The sequence below is a fragment of the Odocoileus virginianus genome, chromosome 14 (genome assembly GCF_023699985.2).
Source record: "Odocoileus virginianus isolate 20LAN1187 ecotype Illinois chromosome 14, Ovbor_1.2, whole genome shotgun sequence".
Classification (NCBI taxonomy): domain Eukaryota; kingdom Metazoa; phylum Chordata; class Mammalia; order Artiodactyla; family Cervidae; genus Odocoileus; species Odocoileus virginianus.
This window is the reverse complement of record NC_069687.1, coordinates 20,876,452-20,902,793: the sequence shown is the minus strand read 5'-3', so window position 1 is coordinate 20,902,793 and position 26,342 is coordinate 20,876,452.

Here is a 26,342-nt window from a genome sequence, read left to right as displayed (position 1 = left end):
CAGAAAAATAAACGACCCAATCAAAAAATGGGCCAAAGAACTAAACAGGCATTTCTCCAAAGAAGATAGATGGCTAACAAACACATGAAAAGATGCTCAACATCACTCATTATCAGAGAAATGCTAATCAAAACCACAATGAGGTACCATCTCACACCGGTCAGAATGGCTGCTATCAAAAAGTCTACAAACAATAAATGCTGGAGAGGGTGTGGAGAAAAGGGAACTCTCTTACACTGTTGGTGGTAATACAAACTAGTACCGCCACAATGGAGAACAGTGTGGGGATTCCTTAAAAAACTGGAAATAGAACTGCCATATGACCCAGCAATCCCACTGCTGGGCATACACACCAAAGAAACCAGAAATGAAAGAGACATGTACCCCAATGTTCATTACAGCACTGTTTACAATAGCCAGGACACGGAAGCAACCTAGAGGTCCAGCGGCAGATGAATGGATAAGAAGGGTGTGGTACATGTACACAATGGAATATTACTCAGCTATTAAAAAGAACACATTTGAATCAGTTCTAATGAGAGTGAAGTAAGGCAGAAAGAAAAACACCAATACAGTATATTAATGCATATATGTGGAATTTAGAAAGATGGTAATGATGACCCTATATGCAAGACAGCAAAAGAGACACAGATATAAAGAACAGACTTTTGGACTCTGTGGGAGAAGGGGAGGGTGGGGTGACTTGAGAGAATAGCATTGAAACATGTATATTACCATATGTGAAATAGATCACCAGTCCAGGTTTGATGCATGAGACAGGGCACTCAAGAGACGACCTGAGGGATGGGATGGGGAGGGAGGCGGGAAGGGGGTTCAGGATGGGGGACACTTGTACACCCATGGCTGACTCATGTCAGTGTATGGTGAAAACCACTACAATATTGTAAAGTAATTAGCCTCCAATTAAAATAAATAAATATGTGTGTGTGTGTGTGTGTGTGTGTATATATATATATAAAGAGTGTTGCATAGAGTTATATGCCATGTAACCTTTTGAGATATTTTTCACTCAGCATAATGCCCTTGAAATTCATTCAAATTGCTGCCTATATTATTATTTATTATTGCTAAGTGGTAATCCATGTTATGAGGTACCATAGTTTGTTCAATTATTCACGCTATAGAGAATTTTGGTTGTTTTTAGGTTTTGGCTATTATAAATGAAGTGGCTATCAACAATTACTATAGTTTACAATTTTTCCATAAGCATTTTTTTCATTTCTATACAGTAAAAAATCAGAAATCCAAATACTAAACTATATGTTAAGTGTATACTTAGTTTAGTATCACTTTTTTTTAAAGGAAACTATAAATGTGCTTTCCAGGGTGACAGTACAATTTTACATTCACACCAAAAATGTATGAGGATCAAAGTTTTCTACTTCCTCATACATTAAAATTGTTAATCAACTTGGAAATAATACACTTTTTTTTACTATGTTGAGTCACCCATTCCATGAACGTGGGCTATTTCACCATTTATTAGATCCTGCTTGACTTTTTTTCTGTTTTCCTGTTTTGTACTCCTCTGTTTTCACTCTCCTTCCTTCCTGTGGCTTACATATGTATTGTTAATAATTCCATTTTGATATACCTATGCTTTTGAATAGGGTTTTAAGAAGCTGCTCTAACTATTGCACTTTATATGAATAATTTATCATATTATACTGGTAACAGATTTTACTAATTCAAATAAAATATAAGACTTTACCTCAATTGAAGTCCTTTCACCTTTTCTCACTTATGGCAAAATTGTCTCAAATATTTTTTATATAAACATAGAGAATCACTTTAGGCATTGTTATAACTTTTACTCTGATCATCACACATAATTTAGAAAACTCAAGAATAAATATTTGTTTATAAATTTTACTAATTTTACTATATTTTTCTAATATTCTAATAAGATTTATTTCCATTTAAAAACTAGTGACAACTTTTCTTTCTTTCCTTCATCTGAGAAGGTCTCCATTGTCCCTTTTATTCCTAAAGATTATTTTACTAGCTATAGAATTATGGGGTAGAAGTTCTTTATTTTCAGCACTTGAAAAATGTTACGACACTTCCTTTCGGTCTAAATTTTCTAATGATATATGCACTGTTATTTGAATTATTTTTCTCTACACACAAAAGGCTATTTCTCTCTCAAGGATTTAAGATTTTTGTTGTTGTTGTTGTTGTTGGTCTTATTTCTCCAAGTTTGGCTCTGATACTTCTTGTTATGATTTTCTTTGGGTTTATCCTGTTTGAATTTTCTCAGCTTCTTGAATTTTGCCAAATTCATTTGTCACTTGCCAAATCTGGAAACATTTCTTTCCACAGTCATTATTTCTTCAAGTTCATTTTTAACTTTGCTCTCCTATCCTTCAAAGAATTCTAGGTCACCTAAGTAACCCTTTTAATTTTAACTAAAACCTAAAATTTTAATATAAGCTAGAATTTTTACTTGTTTTCATTTTCAACAATTTTGGTGCAATGATAAATTTTTTAAGTTCTACATTTTTTCTTATGTTTATGATATCCACATATATGTAGGCTGTAAGGAATATTATAGGACTTTTAAAAAGAGTCCACTCAGTAACACAACTGATGAAAATTCAATTCTTAGAAGTAACTACTTAGAACAAGGTAACACAGCTATTAATGACACATTTGTAGTGTAATAAAAATATCAACAGAGAAATTTAATTTCCTTTGCAGTGATTTTGTTGACAGAAACCCACACCGGTAGATAATACATAAATCTATTCTTCTCTGTATTATTTTTGTTGTAATCACGTTATAAGTGCTTCCTTTTCCTTGGTTATTTATTGCATAACTTGTGCATATATATAACAGTGAAATTTATAAACTTTTAATCTTAACCTGTTCACAATAAAACAGTTCCAAAAATAACTTTTTCCTCATGTTTTTCAAATTATGTAAAATAAAAGTGTAAAATGTAGCTTTGTTTCATTAATAAGAAAGCCAGTGGCATTGTCCAGGACAGTGAGTATAAAACTCTGGATGACTAGTATGGTAGTTCAGTTCAGTTCAGTTCAGTCGCTCAGTCGTGTCCAACTCTTTGCGACCCCGTGAATCGCAGCACCAGGCCTCCCTGTCCATCACCAATGCCCGGAGTTGACTCAAACCCATGTCCATCGAGTCAGTGATGCCATCCAATGATCTCATCCTCTGTCGTCCCCTTCTCCTCCTGCCCCCAATCCCTCCCAGCATCAGGGTCTTTTCCAATGAGTCAACTCTTTGCATGAGGTGGCCAAAGTACTGGAGTTTCAGCTTCAGCATCAGTCCTTCCAATGAACACCCAGAACTGATCTCCTTTAGGATGGACTGGTTGGATCTCCTTGCAGTCCTAGGGACTCTCAAGAGTCTTCTCCAACACCACAGTTCAAAAGCATCAGTTTTTCGGTGCTCAGCTTTCTTCACAGTCCAACTCTCACATCCACACATGACCACTGGAAAAACCACAGCCTTGACCAGACGGACCTTTGTTGGCAAACTAATGTCTCTGCTTTTTAATATGCTATCTACGTTGGTCATAACTTTCTTTTCAAGGAGTAAGCGTCGTTTAATTTCATGGCTGCAATCACCATCTGCAGTGATTTTGGAGCCCAAAAAGTTAAAGTCTGACATTGTTTCCACTGTCTCCCAGTCTATTTGCCATGAAGTGATGGGACCAGATGCCATGACCTTAGTTTTCTGAATGCTAAGCTTTAAGCCAACTTTGTCACTCTCCTCTTTCACTTTCATCAAGAGGCTCTTTAGTTCATCTTCACTTTCTGCCATAAGGGTGGTGTCATCTGCATATCTGAGGTTATTGCTATTTCTCCCGGCAATCTTGATTCCAGCTTGTGCTTCTTCCAGCCCAGTGTTTCTCATGATGTACTCTGCATATAAGTTAAATAAGCAGGGTGACAATATACAGCCTTGACGTACTCCTTTTCCTATTGGGAACCAGTCTGTTGTTACATGTCCAGTTCTAACTGTTGCTTCCTGACCTGCATACAGGTTTCTCAAGAGGCAGGTCAGTATGGTGGTGGTGGTGGTTTATTCGCTAAGTCATGTCTGACTCTTGTGACCCCATGGACTGTGTCCTGCCAGGTTCCCTTGTCCATAGGATTTTCCAGGCAAGAATACTGGAGTGGATTGCCATTTCCTTCTCCATGACAAGTATCATACATATCAAAAAGTAATCCAGTTGTTTCATGAAACTCCATGAAACTACAGACAACACCCATTCAAATGATCTGTATAATGTAATATGATATAGCTTAACACTGTCCAGACACCTTTCTTTTTAATTTCAAGGGATTCTTAAAAGGTAATTAAATACAATTTTAAATGTTACATAAAATACTTATCATTTTGTTATTTTATATTGCAAAACTCTAGGTATACTACTTTAAGGCATTTTATCCTGTCTTTTAAAAATGTTAACTGAATTACTTGGGATATTTTCTCTATGTCATAGTCCACACTAACTCGCTGAAAAATATTATTTATAAATCTATAACTTCCTTTAGCCTATCTTTTCAGGAAAAGAAAAGCACTGCAGTTTATTTTTATAAGGTTTATCTTACATTGCTTTTATTAATGTCAAATAAGAAACTAATTTACTTTACAGATGCTATGGGATAAAATATATTTCAGAATTTACCTTTTCTCAGAATCAGACCCTCATCTATAGAGAAAAAAAAAAAAATCATCCCATTCTTTGAGTTACCATCCCTAAATAATGAGTGTTTATGAAGCAAGATAAACATGAAAAGAGACATGCTGAATACTTTGCCAAATATTACTTTCCTAACAGTATGGATTCAAAATGACTAAATAATAATTTCATGAATTCTAGTTTTATATATGTTCAAAGTAGTTAAGCATCAATTAGAAGCTGTAAGAAAAATGAAGATTTGGGGGCCTGAGTCTCTGAGAATAGAAAAAAGTATGTCTTATCTTGAATCAAGCAATCTGCCCCTCAGCATAACTGGAAATACTGACAAAAATGCTCCACAAATCACACTGTGGCAATTAGGAAAAGGGTACAGATAGGATTTTCCATTTTGTAAGATCTTAGGAAAATCAGAGACAAATTAACTGGCTTTCCAATCTAAGAACATTTTAAGCAATTTGTCAGGTATTATGTTTTATGTTTTTATGTATTTAAAATAAATTTTAAAAGTGTATTTATTTTACAAGAACTTCCTTGATTTATAGAGATACAGTGTTGCCATGGTGTTGTTCAGTCACTAAGCTCTTTGTGATCCCATGGACTGTAGCAGGCCAGACACCTCAGTCCTCCACTGTCTTTGGGCAGTTTGCTCAAATCAATGTCCTTTGAATTGTTGATGCTATCTATATTCTATAAATGCAACCATAGATAATAAGCATATAAATCAGATATGGGTGCCCAATATTTTAAGTCAATTTTTTCAGATTAAAGTAGGGTGCAGGTGCTGAAACTCAGACACTAGCTTCTTTCCTGTCCTGTGTGGACACCAAACTGATTCCATTATACACAGTTTTAAAGAAAATGTTTCTATCTTATAATCTTCTAATGAGACTACAAAGAAATTTAACTTAGTCCTCAAAACAATGCATATGTAATTAAGATTAAAAAGTTACAAACCCCAAAGCTAACTACTTAGCAATGCTCCATTATTATAATAAAAAACTTCACTGGACTTTCGTTCTCTTCAGAAGGAAAATGTGATTATCATAGGCTTAAAATTATTTTACAAGTTTTCACATGCAAATCCAGGGTATAGAAAACATATGCAGGCACAGGTTTTGAAAATATTTCATGATTGAGAGTCTTCTCAATATGGGAAATTTTGTTGTTATAATTTCTCATAATTGGCTCTTATGTAATTGGAATATATTTATTATGTGAAGATGATTTAATAATGATTGATGAATTCATTCATATTAAAAGTAATCTCCATTATGTTTTTTTTAATATATTTGTAAGCAGGATATTATACTTTCTCTTAGAGATGTTAAAACTCTTTTTATACATTTAGAACTTTATAATAAGGAGAGCACAAGGTATAAATCTTTAAAGAAAGTTCTGTGACAAAGGTGATTTGTGTGTGTGAATTTCTGCATAAAAATTTGAATACTTTTCAACAGTTCATTTCTTTTCTGTCACTCAGTCACGTCTGATTATTTGTGACCCCATGGACTACAGCCCATCAGACATCCCTGTCCATCACCGACTCCCAGAGTTTGTTCAAAATCATGTCCATACAGTCAGTGATGACATCCAACCATCTCATCCTCTGTCATCCCCTTCTCCTCCTGCCTTCAATCTTTCCCAGAATCAGGGTCTTTTCTAATAAGTCAGTTTTTCACATCAGGTGGCCAAAGTATTGGAGCTTCAGTTTCAGCATTAGTCCTTCCAATGAACATTCAGGACTGATTTCCTTTAAGATGGACTGGTTGGATCTCCTTGCATTTCAAGGGACTCTCAAGAGTCTTCTCCAGCACCGCAATTCAAAAGCATCAATTTTTTGGTGCTCAGCTTTCTTTATGGTCCAATTCTCTCATTCATACATGAGCAATGGAAAAACCATACCTTTGACTATATGATGGACCTTTGTCGGCAAAGTAATGTCTCTGCTTTTTAATATGCTGTCTAGTTTTATCATAACTTTCCTTCCAAGGAGAAAGTGTCTTTTAATTTCATGCCTGCAGTCACCATCTGCAGTGATTATGGAGCCTAAGAAAGTCTGTCACTCTTTCTATTGTTTCGCCATTTATTTGCCATGAAGTGATGGCAAATAAATCACGGATGCCATGATCTTTGCTTTTTGAATGTTGAGCTTTAAGCCAGCTTTTTCACTTTCCTTTTTTACTTTAATCAAGAGGCTCTTTAGTTCCTCTTCGCTTTATGTCCTAAGTGTGGTGTCATCAGCATATCTCAGGTTATTAATATTTGTCCCAGCAATCTTGATTCCAGTTTCTGCTCCATCCAGCCCAGCACTTCGCATGATGTACTCTGCATATAAGTTAAATAAGCAGGGTAACAATATAGTCTTGTCATGCACCTTTCCCAATTTGGAACCATTACTTTTGATACTTATCTTAAGTTCTGGTTTCGAGTTTTCCAAGAATTAATATAAATAATTGATATTAATTCTGTAGCAATTTACCTTTCATTTATAGACTTTGATATATTAGGTTCTCTATTGGTATTTAAAAATAAAATATTCTGTGAAGAATTCAATAGAGTGGATCATTATTTTTGTTCTTAGATGGCATCACCAACTCAATGGACATGAGTTTGAGCAAACTCTGGTAGAGTGAAGGATGGACCATAAAGAGAGTTGGACCATATAGAAGGCTAAGTGATGAAGAATTAATGCTTTTGAATTGTTTTGTTGGAGAAGACTCTTGAGAGTCCCTTGGACTGCAAGGAGATCCAACCAGTCCATCCTAAAGGAGATCAGTCCTGGGTGTTCACTGGAAGGACTGATGTTGAAGCTGAAACTCCAATACTTAGACCACCTGATGTGAAGAAATGACTCATTGGAAAAGACACTGATGCTGGGAAAGACTGAAGGCAGGAGGAGAAGCGGTCGACAGAGGATCAGATGGTTGGATGGCATCACCAACTCGATGGACATGAGTTTGAGCAAGCTCTGGCAATGGGTGATGGACAGGGAAGCCAGGCGTGCTGCAGTCCATGGGGTCACAAAGAGTCAGACATGACTGAGTGACTGAAGTGAACTGAACTGGGCTTTAAATTTATTCATTACATAATACAGAGAACAACATCGGGGAATATTTTTTAATAGCTCAATACAAATTCCAATGATGATGTTTTTCTTACATTAACATAGCATTTGCTTCTTTTTCCTTAACTTTTTTTTTTTTCCCACAGAAGTAAGTAACTTAAATCCTTATAAGCATGCTTAATTTTTCAGTCATGTCTGACTCTTTGCGACCCGATGGACTCTTTGTGGTTCTCGTCCATGGAACTCTCTAGTAAAGTATATACTGGAGTAGGTTGCTATGCCCTCCTCCAGAGGATCTTCCTGACCCATGGGTTAAAGCCATGTTTCCTACCTTGCAGTCAGATTCTTTACCCACTGAACCACCTGGCAAGCCCTAAGTCCTTGCAGGTAACTTCAAATTTTAGAGGTCAATGTGAAAGAAATCATGAAAAGTTATTTTATATGATTTATCATAAATAAATACTACATAGCTCTGTTGTTCTACAGATACAATGATAATAATCTACATGAGCCGACTGAATTTTAATTTACTTAAACTTAAATAAAATTAAAAATTCACTTCCAGTCACACTAGCTACATTCCAAATGCCCAACAGCCACATGTGGCCAACAACTATGGTATAGGACAGTGTAAACAGTAGAATATTTTTCTTATGCTTTTACTTTTAACTGGTATAGAGAATTAAGAAAATTGCAAGTCAGTATTTTTTTATATTGAGTTCATTATCCTAAAGTTTCTGAAATATAAAATTCTGTATTCTGAATTAAAATGAGCTGAGTTAGAAAGGACAAAGATTCAGTGATAAGGTTGATTTACAAAATTATCTGTACAATGCATACAAATTAGTCAATGTTCTCTTTCCATGTGGAGCTTTACTAATTAAAATTGCACCAGTATTTTTTATGTGAAAGTTTTATATAAAAGATCATTCAGTTAGATTCCTCTCACTCTAATCAAACTTCAAGTTACTTGGCTCTTGTCCAGTAGATGGCAGGTCTTGCTTGGCAGAGGGTAAAAGAAAGCCCATCTTAGTGTTAGAAGTTATTCTTGAAAACTGACTGGCAAATACAGCTCTAGGTGAGTAACATTAAGTGCACTTCTAATTAGTCATGATAATCAGGAACCAATTTAGAGTGTCTTTGTTCTGTGAAATTTTAGGACTGATTCAGAATATGAAGAAATAAAGGATATTAAATATGAGTTTAAATTCTTCAGTTGAGTATCTTCGCAGTGTAACAAATACTACTTCAGAGCCCTTGTAATTAGAATTCAGAGGTTTTTATTATATACAAAATTATACCATTTTATTTTGAAACTTTTGTCAATTCATTAATTTAGTAACATAAAGATACCCCAAACTTCAGAACTTACACTATTAAGCAGAAGTTAAACATAGTTAAATGCATGTTATTGGTTAGTTTAAATATCTGAGGAAAAAAACTGTGAAAACAGAAATGGGTTTAGAGGATTATAAAGAGGAACTTCATGATACAGATTTAATCACTCATAATGTGTCTCAGGTAAGTGAGTGTAGTCTTGGAAATGCTGAATCGGGGTGGCCTAGAGACTTTCAGTCATTATCTCCTTGAAATAAAACTGCAAATCTACTGACAAAATTCTGTAAGATTCACAAATTCACTATTAGCCTCCAATCAAGTAAAAGGATAGAGGATTTGAGGAACCCCTGCTTTTTTTACTTATTAGCATAGTGTTCTCTTCATGTCATGATTTTCATTTTTGTGTAAATCATGCTGAAAATCTCACTCTTTCACCAGGAGAGCAAAGTAAATTGCTACAGAATTCAATTTGGGAGTCTGTGAAGCAATTAAACACTAAAACAGACAAGCGGTAAGGGACCTCTTCAGCTCTGGAGAATAAATTAGGAATGATGTTAACACAGTTAACTTAAAGAGAAATTTTAATGGCTAAGCTCAGACGGAGTTTGTGGAGCCAAGCAAAAACCTCAGAAAGAGTATATTCTAGAATTGTACTTAAAAACGTAATTTAAACTCATATACTTAAAAAGTATATATGAACATATGTGCCCTATTTAAGTACAATCTTGGTAATTTTTGATTATATAGTCTCTCTTGTAGCATAACACAATACAGATTAGATGCATAATAAAGGTTGTATGTGTTTCAAATATAGTTTAAAATATTCACATTATAAATATGAGGCAATGCTAAATATTGTGTGCATGAGAGTTAGGGGACACATGTCCCCTAATTCTTTTTTTTTTTAATTTAGTTATTTTCTAACTGAAGGATGATTAGTTCAGTATTTTTAATTCAACAGGTATGTACTGATAGTTTTCTTCCCAGTTCTAGCTAATCTTTAAAAACAAAAAAGGCAGCCCCTGATGCCTGTATTTTTGAACACACCGTTCCTTTGGGGAGATGGTCACTTAATGTACAAAAACTGTGGAGCAAATACTATAAAATCTACACATAAAGGTAATTTTCCTAAAACTTTAATAAAACTACTAAAAATTGGTTCTTAACCAAGTATTATCTGTATCCTTTAACTTTACATTTAAAAATGTCTCTCCCAACTAGCAAGCCCAAATTTCATGACTCAGCCTAAATCTTGCACATGAAGTCTTGCAACTGAACATCAAAATTCTAGCCTTGCATCCAACTGTTATTTTAAATAGTTTTTAAAACTATCTTTGTAAAAATTATTAACTTAAAAAATAATTTTAATGGCTTCCTTGTAAGGAAAGGTGTAACAAACCTGTTGTTCAGTCACTAACTTGTGTCTGACTCTGTAACCTCATGAATTGGAGCATATCAGGCTTCTCTGTGAAAGTGAAAGCCACTCAGTCATGTCCAGCCCTTTGCAACCTCATGGACTAAACAGTCCCTGAAATTCTCTAGGCCAGAACACTGGAGTGGGTGGTAGCTGTTCCCTTTTCCAGTGGATCTTCCCAACCCAGCAATCGAAACTGGGTCTCCTGCATTGCAGGTGGATTCTTTACCAGCTGAGCTACCAGGGAAGTCCTAGGCTTCTCTGTCCTTCACTATAGTTATTATAATTTTCAATGGATTTTTGCATACTTTTTATATGTAATTTTCACAATAACCTCATGCTGATTAGTTTATGTGTCAATTTGTCTAGGTTATCAGAACTTAGCTAGTTCTGATAACACTGAAAAGGGACCCCATTCAAGAAGAAACTTAAGAAGACCCATATTTATGGATCTTCAGAAATCTTGTTAATTTCTAAAGTGAAACAATAGCTCATGAGGAACTGCTAAATGTTCTCAAGCCATTCTTTGAGTTGTTATTCTCATCAAGATGGGGAAACAATGGAAACTATTTTCTTGGATTCCAAAATCACTGCAGACGGTGACTGCAGCCATGAAATTAAAAGATGCTTGCTCCTTGGAAGAAAAACTATGATCAACCTCGAGAGCACATTAAAAAGCAGAGACATTGGTTTGCCAACAAAGGTCTGTCTAGTCAAAGCTATGGCTTTTCCAGTAGTCATGTAAGGATGTGAGAGTGGGACCATAAAGAGAGTTGAGCACTGAAGAATTGATGCTTTTGAACTGTGGTGTTGGAGAAGACTCTTGACAGTTTCTTGGACTGCAAGGAGATAAAACCAGTTTATTCTAAAGGAAATCAGTCCTAAATGTTTATTGGAAGGACTGATGCTGAAGCTGAAATTCCAATACTTTGGCCAAATGATGCAAAGAACTGACTCATTGGAAAAGACCCTGATTCTGGGAAAGATGAGGGTGGGAGGAGAAGGGGATGATGGAGAATGAGATGGTTGGATGGCATCAACAACTCTATGGACATGAGTTTGAGCAAGCTCCGGGAGTTGGTGATGGACAGGGAAGCCTAGTGTGCTACATTCCATGGGGTCACAAAGAGTGGGACATATTTTTAAATATACACTTAAACTTCTTTTTCCCAATATTATGCAAGGAAGAAAGTCTAAATTATACCTGAGTATGTCTGTAAAGCACCATTTGCTTATTCATTTATTCACTCAACCAAAATATTTAAAACATATAAAAGTTCCCATTGACAGAGGGTGAAAAGTGCAACAGAATAATTCTATGGTGCTCTGAACGAAATTTTAGAATTTTCTGATATAGCATTTAGAAATTAGTGATGCACCAGTTGCTAACCTGAGATTTTAAAAATGAGTAGGGCAGGCCCCGGGAGTTGGTGATAGATAGGGAGACCTAGTGTGCTGCGACTCATGGGGTCGCAAAGAGTTGGAGATGACTGAGTGACTGAACTGAACTGAACATTTACTAAGACAAACTCTGTTTATGAAGACCCAGACAAAAAGAAAGAGCATGGAACACTTACCGAAATGGAAACCCGCTATAGTTTGAGGGATAATTCTATAAAGAAGAAGGGGTAAGAAGTGAGGATTGTTGCTAGTCAGGAGCCAAGTGGACTAAGGTATCCGTGTCCCTTGATAAAGAGTTTCCATTTTATTCTAAGTCAATTTGAGAGATATGGAAAGCTCTAAACAGTATGTATGTGTGTTGGGGAGGGGGGGATCAAATCATTTTTAAAAGCACCTTTGAAATACATTGCTAGCATATTTGAAAATGTCAAAAATAACATTCAGGAAAATAAATTGAGTGTGGCTTCAATACATGAGTTAGATGGTAGCCTCAGAGAAATGATCATCAGAACAGTGAAAATTGGGTGAATTACAGAACTTCTACAAAGAAAATTGCACTCATCTCACACACTAGTAAAGTAATGCTCAAAATTCTAAAAGCCAGATTTCAATAATACGCGAACTGTGAACTACCAGATGTTCAAGCTGGTTTTAATCTTCCCTGGTGGTCTAGTGGTTAGGATTCGGCACTCTCTTTCTCAAGCTGGTTTTAGAAAAAGCAGAGGAACCAGAGATCAAATTGTCAATATCTGCTGGATCATCAAAAAAGCAAGAGAGTTCCAGAAAAACATCTATTTCTGCTTTATTGACTATGCCAAAGCCTTTGACTGTGTCGATCACAAACTGTGGAAAATTCTGAAAGAGATGGTAATACCAGACCACCTGACCTGTCTCTTGAGAAATCTGTATGCAGGTCAGGAAGCAGCAGTTAGAACTGGACATGGAACAACAGACTGGTTCCAAATAGGAAAAGGAGTATGTCAAGGCTGTATATTGTCACCCTGCTTATTTAACTTATATGCAGCATACATCATGAGAAATGCTGGGCTGGATGAAGCACAAGCTGGAATCAAGATTGCTGGGAGAAATATAAATAACTTCAGATATGCAGATGACACCACCCTTATGGCAGAAAGTGAAGCAAAACTAAAGTGCCTCAGAAAGTGAAAGAAGAGTGTGAAAAAGTTGACTTGAAGCTCAACATTCAGAAAACTAAGATCATGGCATCCGGTCCCATCATTTCATGGCAAATACATGAGGAAGCAATGGAAACAGTGACAGATTTTATCTTTTGGGGCTCTAAAATCACTGCAGATGGTGACTGCAGCCATGAAATTAAAGACTTTTACTCCTTAGACGGAAAGTTATGACCAACTGAGACTGCATATTAAAAAGCAGAGACGTTACTTTGCCAACAACAGTCTGTCTGGACAAGGCTATGTTTTTTCTAGTAGGCATGTATGGATGTGAGAGTTGGACTATGAAGAAAGCTGAGAGCCGAAAAAGTGATGCTTTTGAACTGTGTTGGAGAAGACTCTTGAGAGTTCCTTGGACTGCAAGGAGATCCAACCAGTCCATCCTAAAAGAAATCAGTCCTGAATATTCACTGGAAGGACTGATGCTGAAGCTGACACTCCAATACTTTGGCTACCTGATGCGAAAAGCTGACTCATTTGAAAAAACCCTGACGCTGGGAAAGATTGAAAGCAGGAGAAGGGGACAACAGAGAATGAGATGGTTGGATGGCATCACTGACTTAATAGACATGAGTCTGAATAAACTCCAGGAGTTGGTGATGGACAGGGAGGCCTGGCGTGCTGCAATCCATGGGGTCGCAAAGAGTTGGACATGACTGAGCAACTGAACTGAACTGAACTGATAAAGAAAATATCAATATGTTGAATCAATTTATTAAGTGTGTTGAATTAAGGTAATGCAGTAATTAAATCTGTTACATACACGCAGAGGTTACTGACATCATTCGAGGAAAAAAAAAGAAGAAGCAGTAAAAGTGTGTGGCACAGCTAGAGCTAGTTAGTTCCGTATATGGTGCATCTAAGTATCTCTGACCATCCAGGTAGTCTACTGTAGGTCATTAGCACTGTAGTGCTCTAAAATTTAAAAAAGTAATAAAAAATTTCCAGAAGAATAGGTATAAATTTTTTAGAACACAGCAATGAATTGAATCACCAAAGTAAAGTGAAAGTCGCTCAGTCATATCCAATTCTTCATGACCCATGGACTATACAGTCCATGGAATTCTCTAGGCCAGAATACTGGAGTGGATAGCCTTTCTCTTTTCCAGGGTATCTTCCCAACCCAGGGACTGAACACAGGTCTCCTGTATTGCAGGCAGATTCTTTACCAGCTCAACCACAAGGGAAGACCAAAAATACTGGAGTGGGTAGCCTATCCCTTCTCTGGTGGATCTTCCCGACCCTGGAATCCAACCAGGGTCTCCTGCATTGCAGGCAGATTCTTTACCAACTGAGCTATCGGGGAAGCCCCACTGAATCACCAAGGGAGCACATATAAAATGAAAAGACACAATGTCTAAGACAGAACCAAAAAGAACAAAATGAGAATATGTCAAAAGACCTCTGACTTCAGAGGTTTAAACTATTTTACATTAATTAATCTCAATACAGAAAACTATCATAGAAATTATGAAATATATTACCAGTAGTTGATAATACACAAAATAAGGAAAATGTTATGCCAATTAATATTTCTCAGAATTAAATGTGCCATGTAGATTTCATGTAAAAATTGATGTCATTCTAAGGTGTGCATGTTAAATTGATTCAGATGTGTCCAGCTCTTTTTGACTCCATGGACTTCCAGGCTCTTCTGTGCATGGGATTATCCAGGCAAGAATACTGGAGTAGTTTGCCATGTCCTCCACCACGGGAATCTTCCTGACCCAGTGATTGAATGCATGTCTCTTATACCTCCTGCATTGGCAGGTGGGTTCTTTACCACAGACACCACCTCGGGAGCCCGTACACTGCAATTAATATTCAAATTGTGTATCCATGTTTATGATATCTACTGACTCAACATAAGTTGATGGCATTCACAGATATCTTAGGATGATAATTTTTGGTTTAAATATAATATGCCATAATTTATTTTGTTCTGTATAAAAACAGTGTTTTAAAATAAAATGTAAGGTTATAAATTTTACATTATTATTTATATTTTGTAACTTAAAATTATATGTACAAAAAACTATGCAAAACCCACTAAAACATACTGACATGCTATAGAGCATATAGAAGTTCTACCATAATAAACCCAAAACTTTGTATTAAAATCAAAGTGACAACACAAAATTCCTCAAGGAGAACTACCTCTTCTACCAGATCTGTGGGGAATAAAAATAACAAATTTATCTCAGAAAATGTGCTTATGTAGGAATTGATGGGTAATTCTAAATTCTCTGTAATCTGATTTCATTTGTAAAATTATTTAATAGTCACAGCATTGCATGTACAGAGAACATGTTATCACAAACCTATTCTTTACAGGAATGATACTATTTTTTAAATATATTTGAACATGTTTTACCTCCACATACATTATTTTATGCATTCTTAGACTTTTTGTTGAAATATCAATTACATATAACAGAAAAAAAATCCAAGAATATACAGTCTAATCAATTTTCACTACCTGAGATAATTCCTATTAAAAATTCACAAATCAAGAAATAGAACATCTAACCACACCAGAGAATTTCCCTCCCAAACATTATTACTCCTCACTTGCGTTAGACTTATTTTGAACACTGTAAATTAGCTTAGCTTGCTTTTGAACTTTATACTAATGTAATACTACTGTTTTTACACACCAATGCTTGGTTTTTCCTGCAAGAATCCTTCTATATTTTTCAGTTTACTTCTAGCTCATTTATTCTCATCCCATCACACCATGACATTGAATGTGAATACACCACATTGTATTCATCTATTCTTTCGTGGATAGACATTTGCCTCATTTCCATTTTGGGTCTACTATGAACAGTTAACATTATCAGCATTGTTTTAGTGAAGATATGGGAGCATTTTTATTGGAGCCATCATCATGGGTTTTAAAACAGCTTCCCTTACAGCGCAGTCAGTGAAGAATCTGCCTGCAATGCAGGAGACCCGGGTTCGTTTCCTGGGTCGGGAAGATCCCCTGGAGAAGGAAATGGCAACTCACTCCAGTATTCTTGCCTGGAGAATGCCATGGACAGAGGAGCCTGGCAGGCTACTGCCCATGGGGTCTCAAGAGTCGGACACGATTTAGCGACTTAACTATTCCAACTACTATAATTACAAAGAAGCTACAGCATTTCTTCCGCTCCAGAGTTGAGGGTCTGCATTATCTTCAACTGATAGATTAAAAACCTGAGAATCAAGAGTATTAACTAACTTGCAAGGACACATGGAAAGTTATCACACAAAAAAGCAGAGTCATACTATATCCAAATAGTCTCCATGGGTCACATATGTTAAGGGTTCTGGGTACTTTGAGAGGACATAGAATGGTTTGGCTGAAGTAGTGGGCAGAATTCCAAAATGGTCTCCAAGATTTTCACCCTCTGTATAATCACTTACCCGTGAGTGGGATGAGATCTGTGATCATGGGTCCTTTGAATACGATCTACAATATTCCCATGATTATGCTATCTTATGTAGCAAAGTAGGAGAGATGTTTTAAAGATATTAGCAAAGCCCCTGATGACTTGATGCTGAATTAGTAAAAAGGAAGAATCTCCTAAACAGGTCTCATCTAGCTGGCTAAGCCCTGACAAACAGAATTGTTAGACAGGCAATTTTGTCCTCCAAAGTTTGTTTTTTTTTTTAAACGGAAAAAGTTACCTTCTAGGAGTTGAGGGTCTCAAACACATGGCAAGAAACTAAATTTGGCCCACAATCTGATTAAACTTGAAAAAGGATCCTTAGATGCAAATGGAAATATAACCTGGTCAACTTTGATTGCTGCCCTGTGAGTACCTAAAGAGATGGCTCCTCTATATATGCCTTGCCTCTTACACATAAAACTGTGAGATAAAAAATAGGCATTTTGTTAGGAAGATACCTGGTTTAATTTGTTACACAGAAATAGAAAATATCATTAATTCTGGTATAAGAAGTGGTATGGTTCTGTAATACCTTAAACATGGGAGATGCTTTATAACTGGGCATTGGGCTCTGACAGAACATGAGAGAGCATGATGGAGAAAGCGAAAATCAATTTGACATACTATTTGTAGAAACCTACATATTGAAGATGATAAAGACTCAGAAGGAATCCAGGAACATGCTATTGAGGAATTAAGAGGATGTAGGACCATTGTTATGCAGTAAGAGAAAACTTAGCAAAATTCTAGCCTGTAGTTATATGGAGAGAGAATGTGTAAGGCATTAACTTGGATAGACCAAAGGAGACTGCCAAGTCAAGGGGTGAAGGGGTTGCAGCTCACAGAAAGATGTGAGGAAAGAGAGATAATGGAGGCAAGAACAATTAAACATAAGTAACAAGGATGGGATGATTTTGAAAAGTCTCAGCCTTTCACAAAGGCAAAAGATGCTAAAATCTGGAATTGGCTAAGGAAAGCATGGTAAATAGAATAGGCTGAGTATGTGACTGCACAGCCTTTTGCTAAAACTCCACAAAGACAAAGAAAGAAAAAAAAAAAAGAAAGAAAAACTCTACAAAGATCAAAAGGTCAGAATACAAGGCAACCCATGGAATCTTTTGAAGGGATTAAGAGTGTGCTTCTCAAAACGTCTCAAATAAACCAGAGGGCCCCTAGGAAGGACACTGTCTCTCAGCCATCTCAGCAGGAGCCAAATATACAGAAAATACTATCTCAAAAATGTCTGTAGCTGTGGCTTTTGTCTAATGAATTTAATCCTCTTGAAATCCATCAAGGCTCAGAGAGTTCTTGAGAAAACTGTTTCAAGAGAACTACTGTCAGCTTGGACTGAAAAGGATAGAGTAGATAACAAAATCAAGATGTCAGTCTCACAGGTTTGTTTTTTTTTTTTTTTTTTTTGGCAGGAAGGAACATGAGAGAATTATTCAGCTGCAACACATAATACTTTTCATGAAAAAGGAACAATGACTCAGAGGACAGAACCAAGATCACAGGGATAAAGTCAAGTGTCATAGAGGATTATTTTCAGACCTTGAAACCTAATCAAGGAAAATCCACCATTTACCTTGCTGGATTTCAGGACTCTTTCACATTTTCACCTTCCATTCTTTTTCATTTTGAACCAAATATCTACAGTAGCAGTTATAGCCCCACCTGACTCACTAATTATGCTGGGAGTGTTATGGGGCCTTCAGATTTATCCAAAATGGAGAAAATGTGCACCTGTCCTTAGGTGACATAGATGATGATATTTCTGAACTTTTAGATGATATTCCAAATTCAATGAGAGTCTTGGGAGATATTTTATGAGAATAACGTATTCTGAAAGTGGGAGGGAATAAAACATTAAGTTGAGAAGATGGACTGTGGTAGTCAGAACGGTAAGGTGGCCCCCAAGATTAGACTTCTCTTTTTTGGAATGAACTCTGCAACATAAACTGAATATCTGTGTCTCCCCAAATTCTTATATGAAAATCCTATCCCCTAATGTGATAAGAGGTGATGCCTTTGGGAGATATTTAGCATTAGATGAGGTCATGAGGGTAAATGAATGGGATTTGTGCCCTCAAAAGAGTCAGAAGAGGATTTCCTTCATCTTTCTGCCCTCTGAATGTGAAGATACAATAAGAAATAGGCAGTCTGTAACCCAGAACAGACTTTTCACCAGAACTGACCACACTGGTGCACTGCTATTCAACTTGCAGTCTCCAGACATGAGAAATAAAAGCCCATTACTTATAAGTCACCAAGATTATAGTATTTTGTCACAACATCTGTTCTGAATAAGATATATACCTTATATAACACATACTTTTGATTATGTGCAAGGCTTGTTATGTGGTGAGGGGATTTTTTTAAGGCTTCTACTACTTATATTCACTTTATCAAAAGATAAATTACTCTAGGTTGCCTCACATAACTAGGTAAGCCATTAAATGATGATTTAATAGTTAGAGAGTCTCTATTGATGAGGTTCATATAGTCAAAACTATGGTTTTACCAGTAATCATGTACAGATGTGAGAGCTGGACAATAAAGAAGGCTGAGTGCCAAAGTATTTATGCCTTCGAACTATGGTGCTGGAGAAGACTCTTGAAAGTCCCTTGGACAGCAAGAAGATCAAACCAGTCAGCCCTAAAGAAAATCAACCCTGCATATTCATTGAAAGGACTGATGCTAAAGCTGAAGCTCCAATACTTTGATGACTCGGGGAGTTGTTAATGGACAGGGAAGCCTGGCATGCTGGAGTCCATGGGGTCACAAAGAGTTGGACATGACTGAGCGACTGAACTGAACTGAATATGCAATTCTATAATAATGCTGTAAAGTTAATAATGCTATAAACTCACTTCTGATTGCAAAACTGTGATCATCACATAGAACCATCTAAAGCCACCACATTAGAACATAGTCCTCTCATCATGGTCTTTGCCATAAGGTGGAAAAATACCTCTGGACAGCAGAGGTTAGACTAGGGGTACATGAATTCTTGGTAAGCTACTATTCTCTGCAGTTAATAGGTGCATTTTTTCTTCCAAAATCACTAGTAATCAAGTATAAGGTAGGATTTAAATTTGATCTAAAAATAATATCCACTGCATTAAAAGAATTACATTTTTATACGTGATCTAGAGCTTTATGGTGTTATCTCAAATCATTGGTGGCTTTTACTAGTGAAATAGCATTTGATGTGTGTCACATCATGTCTCTAGCTTAAATGTGTATTCAGAATCAGCTGTGCTGTGCTTAATCACTCAGTTCTATCCAACTCTTTGTGACCCCATGGACTGTAGTCTGCCAGTCTCCTCTGTCCATGGGGATTCTCCAGGCAAGAATAGTTGAGTGGGTTGTCATGCCCTCCTTGGGGATCTTCCCAATACAGAAATCGAGCCCAGGTCTCCCATATTGCAGCCAGATACTTTACATCTAAGCCATCAGGGAAGCCCAAGAATACTGCAGTGGGTAGACTATCCCTTCTCCTGGGAGATCTTCCTACCCAACCCAGGGATTGAACTGTGGTCTCCTGCATCACAGGTGGATTCTTTACCATTTGAGCTACCAGGTAAGCTGTCAGAATTAGCTAATACAATTCAAATAAATAAAAACTCCATATATCCTTACAATATTTTATAACACCCTAAAATCTTCACCAAAGTCACAGTTATTATTTGGTATTTTTAAATTTTGTTTTAATTTTGTGAGAAACCTAGACAATGTATTAAAATGTAGAGAAATCACTTTGCTGACAAAGGTCTGTATGGCCAAAGTTATGGTTTTTCCAGTAGTCATGTTTGGATGTGAGTATTGGACCGTAAAGAAAGCTGAGCACCAAAGAACTGATGTTTTCGACCTGGGGTGTTAGAGAAGACTCTTGCAAGTTCCTTGAATTGCAACGAGATCAATCCCGTCAATCTTAAAGGAGAGCAACCCTGAATATTCATTGGAAGGACCAATGCTGGGGCTGAAGATCCAATACTTTGGCCACCTGATGCAAAGAGACAACTCATTGGAAAAGACCTTGATGCTGGGAAAGAGTGAAGGCAGGAGGAGAAAGGGGCAGCAGAGGATGAGATGGTTAGATGGCATCATTGACTTTATGGACTTGAATTTGAACAAACCGTGGGAGATAATGATGGACAGGGAAGCCTGGCGTGTTGCAGTCCATGGTGTCACAAAGAGTCGGACATGACTTAGAGATTGAAGAACAATGACAAAATTAATTAGTAAAGTGAAACTGACAAGAAAGAGAATATAATTATTTAAAATGACATAGACTCTCAATGTGGGACTCCAGGACTTCTGTGAAGTGTAATATGGCGTCTACCATCTTTTCTTCACCTAGTAATGGAATTTATAATAGTGTCTAACTCTTAGGCCTTCTTTTGAGTGTCAAATAAATTAACAATGTATAATTTTATGGATCAGTGCCTGACAAATGGTAGAGTTGTCTGAAGTCATAGTGTAAACTGGTTTTAGATTTGAAGGATTGATTCCTGTCTTTTCTATTATGCTGAGGATTATCATGACTGCAGTGTGGCTGTTTGCTGCTAACAACATGGTCCATGAATACAAGTATCATCCAGAGGTTGTTAGAAATTCAGAACTTGGGGTATAATCCCAAACTCTTGATTAAATTTTAATAATTTTAAGTGATTCCCATGCACATTAAAGTTTATGAATACTGATATAGATGCTTCTTTTAATTATTCTTCACACCACTTTATTATAACATCTCTGTATAGCTAAGTCATTTCACTATTACATTATAGTAGTTGACTTTCTACATGGAGAATCCTTTTTTTTTTAATTTGGCTCAATTTAAAAATATAATTTCAAACTAAAATCCAATTCAAAATGAAGTGGATAACCATAAGAAAACATAAAATGCCAAATATTAAAGTGAAGAAGCAGGAGGAAAAGGAGAAATAAACAAATTACATGTAAAGGCTCATCAATTCCCTGAAAATTTGTCAAGCAAAAAATATATTTTTCTATTTCCATTTGATTGTATTTATAGCCCACAGTTTGATCAGATGTGAAGGGAAAAGTGCAGTGAACATGTACAATATTTGATTGATGTTCTGTGTAACAGTCGAGTAATGGAGGTTATTGCAAAGTACTGCCCAGTACTTTGAAGCTTTAAAAAAGCAAAACAAGAAAATATGAATTATTGCAGAGTTTCCTAGAGCAAAATGCACCAGAGTACAACATAAGTAAACCATGGCTCAATGACTTCCACTCCACAGAAAGAGATTTAGATTGTGATGTATATGAAATAAAATGCCTTAGATATATTCACCTACAAAGTCACCCATAGGGGAACATGATAGGGAGTCAAGTGGGGGATCAATGATGACAGGTTATTCAGAGCCTATTGATAGATTCCTAGAAGGGAACGGCTACCACTCCAGTGTTCTTGCCTGGAGAATTTCATGGACATAGAAACTTGGAGGACTACAGTCCATGGGGTTGCAAAGAGTTGGACCCGATTGAAATACTATTAAAAAAAAATAGTACAGCTGTACTATAAAAACCACCTGTAGTTTTGCTGGGGCAGAATTTGAACACCAATGTCAGTGTAATCTTCCATGTGTTTCTTAATAACTTTTTTTTTAGGATCCTGACTTCGATTGACATTCCTCCTTCCAACATTCTTTGAGTATCTGCTGCAAGGAAGGACTGATATATCACACACTGTTTGCCTGCTTATCTTTAATAATACACATATACACAAATGTGACCTCATTTTAAAGTGATAAGTGCTTCTGGTATCCGAGGTTATATTGGTATATTAGCAAGTAATTTACAGTGAAACACATCAATAAAATATGTATACAGATTTTCCATAACTTATGATAGGGTTACACCCCGATAAACCCGCTGCAAGTCGAAAGTATCTTGAGTTCAAAATGTACTTAATATACCAAATCTTCTAAACATCAGGGCTTAGCATAGCCTACCTTAAATGTACTCAGAACATATTAGCCTACAATTGGGCAAATCCTATAACACAAAGCCTATTTTATCACAGACTGTTGACTATCTCATGTTATGTACTAAATACTGTATTAAAACTGAAAAATAGTATAAATGTATGGACTGGATGGTTGTTAAGTGTATTGGTTGTTTACCCTAGTGATCACATGGTTTAGTGGGAGCTGCACTTTTCTGCCACAGCCCAGCATCACAACAGAGTATCCTATGGCATACTGCTAGCTGGGGAAAGATCAACATTCAAAATTTGAAGTAAGGTTTCCAATGAACACATATTGCTTTTGCACCATCATAAAGTTGAAAAATGAAAGTTAAACCATCATAAGTCAGGGACCATCTATACACATATACAGAAAAATATTTACTTTTAAAAATAAGCTCATTTACCTATAGAGACTTAGTTGAGTGCAGAATCTGCTGGGGGAGGCCTGCAAGCTGTAGACTCAAGAAAGAGTTGCAGTTCAAGTTCAAGGGTAATCTACTGGGGCATTCCCTCTTCTTAACGGGAACATGAGCCCTTTGTGCTATTCCGGCCTTCAATTGATTGACTGAGGCCCACTCACATTATAGAAAGTAATTTGCATTACTTAAAATTCACAGATTTCAATGTATGTCTCATCAAAACACTCTCACAGAAATATCCAGAAAAATGTCAGACCAAATTTCTGAGTACCATGGCCCAGACATGTTGACAAATAGAATTAATTATAACAATTAATTTAAACAACTTTAAAACATCTAACAAAAAAATGAAAAAAAAAAGTTCCAACTCTTCCAGGAGACATCAGATAAACATTGAAAGAGGGTATCTCAGAAAAACAGCCCTAACGGGATACTAATTACTCCTACTTATATCAATTATTATTTTATACCAAATTTATTAGCATGTCATCTCTTCACCATGCTGCATTTATCATAACTTTCTATCATCTCTATATCCATACTTAACAATGTCAGTGTGTAAACGGTGTATGTGTGCATATCCCCTATTGACAATCTAAATAAACTATATCACTCATTCACTCACTAGTTCACTTTCAAATATTTGAAATATTCATTCAACAAATATTTATTGAGTACTATGTTCCAAACACTGCTCCAAATGCTTGGAATGCACATAATTAACACAGTGGAAAAAATAAAGTTTCTTTATCCACCATGCCTACTTGGTAGCATCCCTCCATTGAGAGGGGGTAAAATTTTCTGTTAAGTAATGTTCCTGCGGTCATCTTTGCACAATATAATTCAATGTCCACATAACAGAAAAAGTTAGTTTTAAAAGTCAAATTTTAAAAATATTCATCCTTTGTTACCTTCAACTGTAACTTAGCCACCTACATATCTCTCAGTAATTTGGCCCTTCCTACTTCTCAGCCTTACTCTCATTTCACTTGTTAATACTCTTTATTCCAGTGATATGGACATCTTCTCTGGATCTTGAACATGCACTTTCAATGACCAGAGATATATTTTCTTTGATTGACAATTCATATACATATTTCAGATTTTTGCTTATCATCAATTTCCTAAGGGTGCTTCCTTAACTCCTAAATTAATGTAGATATGATCATATGGTCCCTCAGCTTTATATTAGGTTTAATTGCACTAGTTAGTTCATAAGCACACATCATTATTTGTTTCTTGGCTGTATTCCCAGTCAGACAAAGAGCTTCATAAAATATGCAGTCAGGTCTACCTTACTTATTTCAGTGCTTAGCAGCAAAACTTAAGTAGAGTGTGTGTTTAGCTAATAATTGTTGAATTAATAAAGGAATAAAAGATTATTTAAACACAGAAACAGGTGCTTAGAAAGGAGTGGTTTTTAATGACCCACAGATTCCCACTTATTCTCTACCAGTTTCACTATAATGTGAATCTACCAGCAATTCTTTCTCAAATAACAGCTGATGTCTTCTTTAAATGGTATGGATCAAAGTTCAACTTCTCTGTTTACATTTTCTCAGCTTCTATACATTCTTATTCAGAATCATCCTAGAGAAGATCCTTTGCTTGAAGGTGTCATAAAACCTACTCAACTCATATTTGCAAATGATTTCATAGTTAATCATCCAGTCTTAAAACCACTTCATTTTCCTTTTGATTGTCCATCTCTCAAATCTTCTAATTATTTTTCACCATGATATTATGATTTTAGATGAATGCTTCATAGTGTGCTGACTGCTGAAAATCTAATTCCTAAACTTCAAAGTGTAAATTTTTTTAATGTTAATTTGTAAATCTTTACATTTCAATGAAACCTTTCATCATTATTTCAAAAGCTTTAGAAATTTATTAAGACTGCATAATTGTAATATTATATAAATTATGGGCTAAAGCTAATTGATTCTGCTGCTGCTGCTAAGTTGCTTCAGTCATGTCTGACTCCGGGCAACGCTTTGGATGGCAGCCCACCAGGCTCCCCCTTCCCTGGGATTCTCCAGGCAAGAACACTGGGGTGGGTTGCCATTTCCTTCTCCAATGCAAGAAAGTGAAAAGTGAAAGTGAAGTCGCTCAGCCGTGTCTGACTCCTACTGACCCCATGAACTGCAGCCCACCAGGCTCCTCCATCCATGGGGTTTGCCAGGCAAGAGTACTGGAGTGGGTTGTCTTTGCCTTCTCCATAATGGATTCTATGTGATTACTAACAAAATGTATTCAACTTGAAAATATTTAGCTAATAAATTGAAGCCAAATAGCCACATTATATTAATTTTTTAGATGAAATATTTTATTTGGGCTTCTGAGAGATGCAGGCTCTTAATTGCCCTTGGCCTATTTTGACTACTTCACAGAGATAAAGTAAACAATGGCTATGCCTTTATTTTTTTAAATAAGTTGTCTAAATCATCCACTTGAGCTAACTAGAGTATATTAGTAGCATACAGACTCACCTCATTGACTAAATAAACTGCTTTTACAACACAGTGGTTACTACAATTCCAAATTTGAACAAAACAATAAACTATAAAATATAAAAGAATTAGGTTACTGGAACGGCACATTATTTATATGAAGGAGAGAGAACTGAAACAGCAGGGAAACGGGGTTTCACGTGCTCAGTTTTTTCTGTTATTTGATAATACTTGTCTTAACATATACTACATAATTAAGACTTGGATATGTTTTCCTGTAATCATCCTAACTAATAATCACTACAGTTTATAGCATAAGTTTAACATTGAGCATTTCCAGTGTAAAATAAATTATAACTGGCATCATATTAAGAGATTAAAAATAACATTTACAAAAACATTAACATCTGCTCCAGGAATCTTTACTTGGTGTATGATATTCAATATTTAGAGATCAGTCGTGTCCGACTCTTTGCAACCCCATGAACTGTAGCCTACCAGGATCCTCCATTCATGGGACTTTCCAGGCAAGAGTACTGGAGTACTTTTCCTTCTCCAGAATATTATACAGCTCTGAAGAACACGTATGTGTAAAATGTAGACTCCAATGTTTTGAAACAGACTTGAACCTCTTGCAACTATTTTTCTAAGTGTTTGACCTTGGACAAATCACTTGGCTTTGGCAAGCTTTGATTTCCTCCTTTTTAAGATGTAAAAATAATTATAGAATTTTATATAGCTGTTATAATGATTACATGATATTAATAATGATAATGAACACCTGATAGATGAATGACTACTTTCATTAAAATCAATAATTTAAAAATTACAGAATCCAATTATTAAGCTCACAAAATCTCAATTTACCTGTTTGATTGCATACAAATCCTATTTTTTAAAACAAGAAAACAATTAATTATGCAGAATATCCAAAC